This window comes from Hypomesus transpacificus, chromosome 21 (assembly GCF_021917145.1).
Source record: "Hypomesus transpacificus isolate Combined female chromosome 21, fHypTra1, whole genome shotgun sequence".
In the NCBI taxonomy this organism is placed as follows: domain Eukaryota; kingdom Metazoa; phylum Chordata; class Actinopteri; order Osmeriformes; family Osmeridae; genus Hypomesus; species Hypomesus transpacificus.
This window is the reverse complement of record NC_061080.1, coordinates 10,101,156-10,111,311: the sequence shown is the minus strand read 5'-3', so window position 1 is coordinate 10,111,311 and position 10,156 is coordinate 10,101,156.

Genomic DNA, 10,156 nt, shown 5'->3' with positions numbered 1-10,156 from the left:
TGAGCTATCATCGCAGCACGTCGTGGAGTCGAAAATATAATTTTGATGGCACACAGCCAAGCACACAGCTGATGCGAATTCTCCGCCTGCTCGTCAAAGCCAGACGATTGCAATGTTGTTTTCAATTTAAAAAAAAACATTTGCACGAAGCAATCCAAACCACTTTTCCATGTCGATAAGAGCATTACAATTTGAAAAAAGAATGGATGAAAAAGAAATCAAGGGACATTTAAAATAGATACAAATGTGCGATTAATTGAGATTAATCGCGAGTTAACTATGACATTAATGCGATTAATCGCGATTAAATATTTTAATCGTTTGACAGCTCTAGTTCTAGAATTGTACTTTAATGTATTATAACTTCTTTAGGTTCGATTCCACGAGCAAAAACACATCCATCATTGAAGTCCGATGCATTACACAGCGAGCTACTGAAACTGATGAGACAATCATATATTCAGTCAAAAATGTATCAACTACGTTGGGTTTCTGGCAACATTTTGTTTTGGCTTCTTCTGAAACAACTTGTTACCGTTGACACACTACCCGAATGTAGGCTACTAAAAACGTATTTGGGGTTAACTCGAGGCAACCCAGCTAACAAGGGACGTCCTGGGGACGTTCGGTGACGTTCCTCGGCCCCCTATAGATTATACCCTGACGTTATCCTTAGGGCGTCCCTAGGACGTCCTTAGGACGTTATTAAAGTTCCTAAAAGGTCACAATTTAGTCAGTTATAGACATTTATTTTTAGGGGACGTTCCAGGAACGTCCCTGGTTGGTTATACGACGTTATGTTAAAATAATTTGGGGACATTCGGGACGTTCCAGGAACGTCCCTGGTTGGTTATTATATGACATTATCTTAAAAACTTTTCGGGGGACATTCAGGACGTTCCTCGTTTACTCGTATCATGACCAATGTCCCTGGTTGGTCATGATACGACATGAAGTTAAATTTCGGGCAACATTCGGGACGTCCCAGGAACGTCCCTGGTTGGTTATGATATGACATTATGTTTAAAACTTTCGGGGGGGTTCCAGAACGTCATTCGTTGGTCGACGTAACCATCTAAATTCCAAACGGATATTTTCGTTTGTGTCATTCTGTGATGTGAATTGCTTGAGCTATAGCCTACTGTCACTCTGGAAACTGTACAGTATTAGTTGTTTATATATGGTAGCAATAACTTGCATTTGAGAGAAGTAATACATTATAGTCATAAATAATTTGGGGATGTACCATCACTGAAACAAAACATCTAAGCTGGATCCAGCCTATCCAAGCACCAGCTGCGTCTCTAGAAATGTTCCATACTAGCCTATTACAGCACATCTCTCGCGGACGTCACCGCTCGTGACGTGTACCCTGTTGTTGAGTGAAGAAGTCGTTGAGACATCAAAACTTTTTTATCCTGCATCCTTCACTTATAGCTATAATACGGTTTGATAATCAATTTGTGTAAATATATCTTCAACTTAAGTTTTAGTGTTGATAGTTTAGTTCTTTGTTATTGTGTTTTAATAGTGTTTTTTGTGTAGTTGGCTAGTTTAGAGTAATTTAGCGCACTCCTGTGAAGGTGGGCCACCTGAAGGACAGAATTTGAGGTAATATGTTTTAATACAAACTTTAGCTCTACTATCTAGCTATGTATTTGTATGTTTATCCAACGTGAAATAGCCATATCGAAAATTAATTTATATTAATTTCTAGCCAATTTGAGCACTGGTTTTCTAAGTCGGCTACATTGAGACGTCGTACCCCTTACAAAAAAGAAGTATACTTCAAGTTTATTTTGTAAGTATACTTAGTATAAAAAGTATACCATTATCATGTTACTTAAAGTATACTAGCAGTGTACTTATTTATATACTATTTTTGTACTAAGTAAACTGAATTGGCCCACTTTTTAGGTCATTTAGTACACTTTAAAGTACACTTATAGTGTATTTTAAGGTTTACTTTTGAATACTGTAAAGTAACCTGTGTAGTGCACTTTTAGTTCATCAAGTATACTTCCTAAAGTACTTCAAAGTATACCTTGGAATACTCTAAAGTAACCTGTGTAGTGCACTTTCAGTTCATAAAGTATACTTCCTAAAGTACTTAAAAGTATACCTTGGAATACTCTAAAGTAACCTGTGTAGTGTACTTTCAGTTCATGAAGTATACTTCCTAAAGAGCCTCAAAGTATACTTTGCAATACTTTCAAGTGCACTTTCAATTAATGTAAGTACCTCAAGAAGTAAACTTAATAAATATAATTTTACTATGACTATTACTAATAAATAAAATTGTTTAGGGGCCCCTCAGACGCCTCAAATCTTGCATCACATGGCGAGAACGGGGGCCCTCACAAAGTCACACTGCAGATTCTGAAAGAAGCTACTTACTGCTAAGGCATCAACGATTTACTGAATCCAGCTCTTTTAATGAAACGTAACAGTCATTTAACTCATGGTTACAATAGTAAACCAGCACAACAATGACAACTAGATAAGGCTGTTCCTGCGAAACAGCAGTGAGAATGCTGAAAACCTGAATGGGGATAGCTGACCATGCTAAAAAAGCTGAACATTTTGTAGAAAGTTTTAAGCTGAAGCTTCAAAGCGCCCGAAAGGTATTTTAAATAGGGTCTGGAGCTGGACGAAGGCTTAAAACTACAGAAAAGAGAAGAAAAATGCAAAACAAAAAGTGAAAAAAATCAGAAAGAAGAGGAACAATGCATAAAAATTTGAAAATTTAGCAGAAGATTATTTGCTGGAGTTTCAAAAGGCCTGAAATGTGTGTTATAAAGGACCTGCAGCAAGATGAAGGCAGACAAGTACAGAAAAGAGAAAAATGCAAAAGTACTGGCAGTTGGAAGGTACTGCTGTGAAAGGTATTTTTGAAAGGACCTGGAGCAAGATGAAGGCAGAAAACAGAAGAAAAGAAGAAAAATGCAAAACAATAAGGGGAAAATTTCAGAAAGATGAGCTGCAGGAAAATGTGAAAATTGAGCAGAAAACCTGGAGCCGAGTGCACCAGCTGGGCGTTGGTCTTAACTCTTACGTCGGTCTTAGCTACGTCCGACTTTGTGATTTGAATTTACACCAAGTGCACCAAGCTTGACAGACCAAGGTCCTAGCTACGTCTGGTCTTAAGATGCGCGTCCTTGTGAAAATGCGAAAGCGTCAATCGTTTCCAATCAACACATTTAAGAGCCTATCAGAGCCAGTCCACGGACATTCTCTGAGCCCATCCGAAGCGCACTTTATAGCTAGCCTATCTCCCTTCAAAACAAGCCATGGATAAAGAAAAACAAAAGAAAAATACATTTTACTGATAGAGAAATTAGGAAACATATAGTTTGTATACTGAGAATAGAAGCGTGTTCACGGGGAAATGTATAATAATATCAACACAAACAAACAGAAACAATCAGCTGGAAATCGATCAACAACTAAATTAACAGTGGATTTCTGCTACCACGGACAACTTTCTCGCTTTAATGCCCTTTCCATGTTGCCTATTAACAAGACGCGCTGCATGTCCGATCAAACTAGTGTTAGCCAGGGCCGGATCCAGGGGGGGGGGCTGGGGTGGGCTGTGCCCCCCCAGATTTCTGCCCCAAGCTCCTTCTGACTTCAGCCTAAATAGTTACATGTTGAAGCTATAACAAAGTCTGTTAGTGCTTTCAGTAATATGCTGTTTTTTCAACCAATCTTTTTAAAAGATTCCCCAGTGATTGTCTGGTTGATAATGGGCAACGTAGGTTAGAGCTCCGCATCCACGTTTACTGATAAAAGTAAAATCAACCTCGTATCTTTTGCCACTCACTTGGTCTCGAAGTTAATGTATATCGGTCTTCTCTGGAGGGCTTTTGACGAAATGTAAAGTGCAGCATTGGTGTTTAATGTTAGACCCTGGAATTTCATACTTCTGTTTCAGTTGGAATCTGTATTTGTTTTCATAGAAAATACACGGGTTAAACACATTAACAGTCTTTTAGCTTCGTTAGCCATGGATTGTTCTTTGCGTGCATGTTTGTACCTACAAAGAAAAACCTTTTATCATGCATCGATTTCTGATCCCCAAACCATCTACTACAGCCCCTGCGACAAGGGATATTAAAGTCATACTCCAGAGCTTGCTGGTCCTAGTTGAAGCACAGCACTTCCCTGTCTCTCGGTACCAACGTTACCGCTGCTGTGGGTGAAGGCGACCATGGTTTGAATGACAGCAATCCAATGCAGCCTGTTCTGCAAACGTACCCCATGCGCATTTTCAGCCAAGGAAAACGGCAGCGTTTTTTTTTGCGCTCATGTAAATGCCCAAAAAAGTTGTTCGCTCGAGCGCTGAGCGCGTTCGCACTGTGGAGGATCCTCAGCATCACATCAAACCCAGGATATGTCATGGGATCGTTTTGGATCATCAAAAATGATAACAATGGTTATATACAAAATTATACGATCCCCTTCCATAATCATGATGCCCCCCCAGAAATGTTCACTGCCCCCCCAGTCAAAGCAGGCTGCATCCGGCCCTGGTGTTAGCCCTAATTAGGCTACCATGGATAGGATATTGGTCCGATTTTCCAACTTACGCCTGCTCCCCACTAGGCGTAAAATGTACACCCAGGTGCAGCACATAAAGGGCTTAAGTCTAACTGGTGCACTAGTCGTAACTTTAAGTTAGTCGTAACTTTCAATTTTACGTCGGACGTAGCGTACGTCCAGGCGTACGCCCAGCTGATGCACTCGGCTCCAGTTGTTGAAGTCTGGGTTGAACGAATTTGAAGGTAAAAGGACAACACTGGAATGACTTGAACTTGCAAAAAGGTAGCAACCGTTGGTCATTGGCAACAGACTGGCAACATTTCTAACCTAGAATCTAGGTTTCAGGTTCAAGAATCATGCGTGCCTGCACACCCAGTCCTGTTCAGACAATTTAAGATGACATCAAAATAATAATTCATAGTGCAGGGTTGCCGATGTTGTCATTGTCCCTGGTGAGTTTTTTATACGTAAATAACAAGATCATGATACATCTAAGCAGCGGATCATTTCTTGCAAGTGTGTCAAAGTGGTATTAACACCGTAGGCTTGAATAATAACCGAAGGCGTGAAGCTAGAGAGGATATGGAAGATTTCCTACATAAGCTAGATGTACAACTTCAAATTGAAAACAGAGTAGATATTTAGAGTAACTACAAGTTACTTTACTTATGTGTTCAATATCATCAAATAACAGTAAAGGTTTTCCAGTTAGGCTACTTAGCGCTTGTTCGTAGGATTAACGCCAGCAGTGCAGCAAACACTTACCCAAGGCCTGGTTTGGCTGTTCGTGACGGTCAGCTATGACAGTGAGCCTCGATTTTTGCAGATTTCTGTAAAACTTGCTAAAATAAAAACGATCTAGCTAGATTATGTACACTTTAAGCTCAATGTACATATCTTGTTTGGTCGATTGTGGAAAAAAAGTTGAACCGTTTTTAGTTATGGAGAGCCATCGCGCTAGCTCGATTATGAGAAATGTAGCTAGAATCTACACCTCAAACAAGTTAACCCAGACGCAAAACTGTACATCCAATCCCAAAAACAAGGATATTTTCCGAGACCCAAGACTCTGCCGAAACCATTGATATCCTTTATGTGTCTGTGCGGTCAGAAGTACAACTCTTTTGGCAGTTTCCAAAACGTTTACCCAATTCTGCTTTCATGGTGCGTGTCTGTTTGGTTGCCACGGTGATGGCGCAGCTGTGATCGCTAAAGCCTAGTTTATACTTTTGTCGCCGACACTTTTGAAATGGTCGCCGACGAAAAAAAAAAGTGTCGCTCAGGCTGCTGCATTTATACTTCGGCAAACAGTCGCCTGTGCTCAAGGTTCGCGTGACGTAAACAGAATCATTTTACCGTTACATTCATAGCTACGGTTACATTGTTTACGCTTTGTAGCCTAGGTGATCGATCTGAGAAAATGGCTGTAGCTAATTTTGAGAGGCATTATAAAGGTGTGGATATGTTCTAACTTGCTCTGCCAATCTCTCCTTTATTCCTTCCATCTTAAACAGCTGTTGAGCGCTCACTGAAAATTTAAAACAAAGCATTCAACGACGCGTGCCGTCTATCTAGCCAATCAAACTTGCGCGACACAATGTGACGACATCAGCGCCAGTAGAAATTTCTCCTGGTAGGCGACACTTTCAAGCGACGGTTAAAAGTGTCGACCGTGACGCCATTTCTGTCGGCGACCTTTTCAAAAGTGTCTGCGACCTAAGTATAAATTGGGCTTAACGACCTGGGCAGAGAGAAAAAACACATTTAGCTGGAATCCACACCTCAAACAAGTTAACCTAGACGCAAAACTATACGTCCAATCCAAAAAATGAGGATATTTTCCGAGACCCAAGACTCTGCCGAAACCAGAGATGTCCTTTATATGTCTGTGCGGTCAGAAATACGACTCTACCAGCAGTTTAAAAACATGTCTACTTTCAAAAATCTCTGACGTATTTTACCAACCTCTCCATTGAAGTTAGTGAGAGAATTTGAAAGGCTGCTCTCGCTTCAAGGCTCAAAGCTGAAAATCGGTAAATGTGAGCTCTTTAGTAGTTAAATTGGCTGAAAGAGGACAAGTTTCCTACATTTTAAGGTAAAACTTGTTTCTGTAAGTTAAACTATATGAACGTCAGAGGAATTTGTTTGACAATTTAGTTGAATATCAGAAAAAGAGCAGAGTGTGCCACTCTGCTGGCTGCTCAATCATAAAAATCAAGAAGGAGCTAGCGTAAGGGGTCCCATTATCGTCCACTTAGCTCTTGACGCTCGTTAGAAATTTTACCAAAATGTTGTTATATTACAAATTAAAAACGTTATGTCACAGCTTTGTACTTAAATATATAGATACACACCTATATTATAACATTCCGGTTTTGAAATCCAATCAGGATATGCCTAGAAATGTTACTTTCCTGATTTTAGCAGTTAGCCAGGGGGTCCCATTATCGTCCACCCAACCACTTTCAATGGATAAATGTCAGTTTGACGCTGTGGAAGGCAGATGCTACACATACGGTTTGAGACTGTATTTACATACTCAAATCTCATTGTAAGAAGCTGTAATTTGGTGTGCAGCAATATAACATGTGTACATATCGATGAGTTACTTTCTTTCGTTGCTGCTGCAAATCTTCTTTAAGAAATTAACGTAAGAAACGGTTGTGGACGATAATGGGGCCCCGAATGTTGGAGATTTAGAGTGGACGATAATAGGGCCCTTTACACTACATTTTTCATGTATTTCAAACTGTCTCAGTTCAAAATTGGCTGAATATATTTGAAAGAAATGAATCATTTGGGAATAGCTGAATGTCTTGTGAACATTTTAAAGGCTGAATGGTGTCTCTAGCTGAAAGTATGCTGAGTAGTTAAGTTTTAAAGAGGAGGAAGCTTTTTAATGATTTGAAAGGATTTACCATTACTTTCAATGGGAGAATAATTTTCACAAAAACCTTAATTCTTTAAAAATTATAAAAGTGAGAAATACCAGAAGTCATAGCCATCATCTCCTGAAGGAGCTGAACGTTTTGATACAAAAATTGTAGGAATCGGTGAAAGTATACAGGACTAGTTAAAGGCCAAAAAACGGCGGAAGAACTGAGAAGTTGAAAAGCAATAGTGAGAATGCTTAACAGCATTCTCACAATTACCACGCAGCAAAACACTACATTCTAAGCAGACACATTTAAAAAACGAACAAACTTTGGAAAAAACTGCAAACTTATCATAAATTTGTTTACACTATTTACCGCCTTGCATCATGGGAATGGGACTAGCCAATGAGCCACACTATCTTCATTATTTCACGTCGTTATTTCGTTCTTCAGTCAGTTTGACAGTATAACATTCAAATTCTCAAGTAGCTTTTTCGTTTTTTTCCCATTAATACTACAATAATAAGAGTATAGGGCTTCAGAATGTTTTGGCAGTAATTAAGGTTACAGCTTCAGTAACAAAAAAAGATTCAATGTGCAACGCATAACAGATTTTCATAGATTGTAATAATTGATAATTGGAATGAGATGGATCTAAAAAATCTACCTGTAATGTACTTTTAAATTATTTTGACTGCTTTTGCTGTATAATAATAGAAAACGTACATCTTACTCCAGAAGAAATGTATACAATTTTCAGTTTCTAAGCATACTTCTTAAAAGTACATCAAAAGTGAACCTATTTTCTAAGTATACTTCTTACAAAAGTGAACTATTTTCAAAGCACACTTAAAAGTATACCAAAAGTGAACTATTTTCTAAGTATACTCCTTAAAAGTATATCAAAAGTGAACTATTTTCAAAGCATACTTATAAGTGTATTACAAGTGAACTATTTTCTGAGTATACTTCTTAAAAGTATATTAAAAGTGAACTAAAAGTGTACTATCCATATTTTAGTACACTTTAATATACTTTTTTGTAAGGGACAGTATTGTCTTAATTTGTACAGTAGTTAGTAGCCAACAATGTTCTCGATAGCACTAGCTAGCTCTAAATCGGATGCCTACACACTAGTGGTGTCGTGTCTTTAAGGATACAAAACAGCCAAAGCTACTTTTGGACAGGTGAAGGCTACAGTTCTAACAAGTCAAGTAGCGTTAACTCTACTGTAGAGTAGAAAGCTATTTTTGGACAGTTATCTCTAGACTAGAGCTACAATAAACCGAGACGTTTTGCAAGAAAAGTATCATAATGATATGCTACGTTCGACAAATGTTCACGATGAGTAGATGAAGGAAAGTTGATTAGCACTAGCTAGCTGGTTGTAAATATCTGGATACTGAAGGTCAGGGAAGCTTTTTGTTTCACTTCTTACTGTCCTAAAAATAACTCGAGCAAATGGATAAAATACACTTCCACTAAATGTTCTTTGCATTTGATCTGCGGTCTAACTGTAGCTAATTCATGTTGCAGGTGTCGATTCCGGAAGAACTGGTGGAGGACGAGGAGGAGGAGTAGGGAGAGGATGAGGAGGGGTTGACACAATTAAAATATCGAAATTTAATTCAGGCTTTTAAAATGCATTTGAATAAAGTGTTTGTTTATACTGTAAATCGTGTTTTTTCTTCTGCAAGCATACACATAATAAGTTACAATACACAATACTTAGCAGCAGCCTGTTATACTTAAAGTAGATTTAAAAAAATAAATAAGTTAAATTAGGCCTACATTGTTGAGTTCCCTCTGATGCATGAATTATGACAACCTTATTTTGTATTTTTTTCCCATGTGTTTTTAGTCTTCTTTAGGCATACAAAAATGAAGTTGAAAATTTTGTATTTTATACACACATTTTTTATACAAAATATTTTTTGTCCACTCAGGTGGACAGCATGTGTCAGGGTTGTAAAAAAAATAAGAAGTTTAAGAAATATGGATTAACCAAATCAATAAGAAAAATCATATATTATGCTCTTAAAACTATTGTGTCACATTTTTACCATCTTTATCAATGAAATGCAATGAAATCTGAAGAATTTTCTGACTCCTCAGCTTTTTTTACCGTTATCAGATAACAACCCATTCATTTGAATCAGGTGTGGTGGAACAGGGAAATATCTAAAACATTCAGGACAGGGGGTACTTGAGGACCAGGGTTGAGAACCACTGTTGTAGGCCAGTGGTTCTCAAACCTAGTCCTGAGGGACATCCCTGCCCTGCATGTTTCCCCTGCTCCAACACACATGATTCAAATAGATGGTCATTATCAGGCTTCTGCTGAGCCCGATAACAACTCAATCATTTGAATCAGGTGTGAAAAACATCTAAAACAGGAGTCTCCAACCCTGGTCCTGGGGAGCTACCTGCCTGTAGGTTTTATTCCCAACAATCTAGCACACCTGAATCTAATAATTAGCTGGTTGATCAGGTAACTAGTGTAGAATAAAGTCAAATTAGTGTTGTTGGAACAAAAACCAACAGGCAGGTAAAAAAAAACATATATCAAATTATAACACCCCAAAAAGTTGTTGCATATCAAGTATTTTCACGAACATCAACGTTGCAGTACTGGAATAAATTGTGGTTGATTAAAGCCTCTGACGCATGATGTCCAATTTAGTGGACAGATGATCAATTGTAATTTCCTCCCAAAATAAAAGCAATACTTCGAAGAT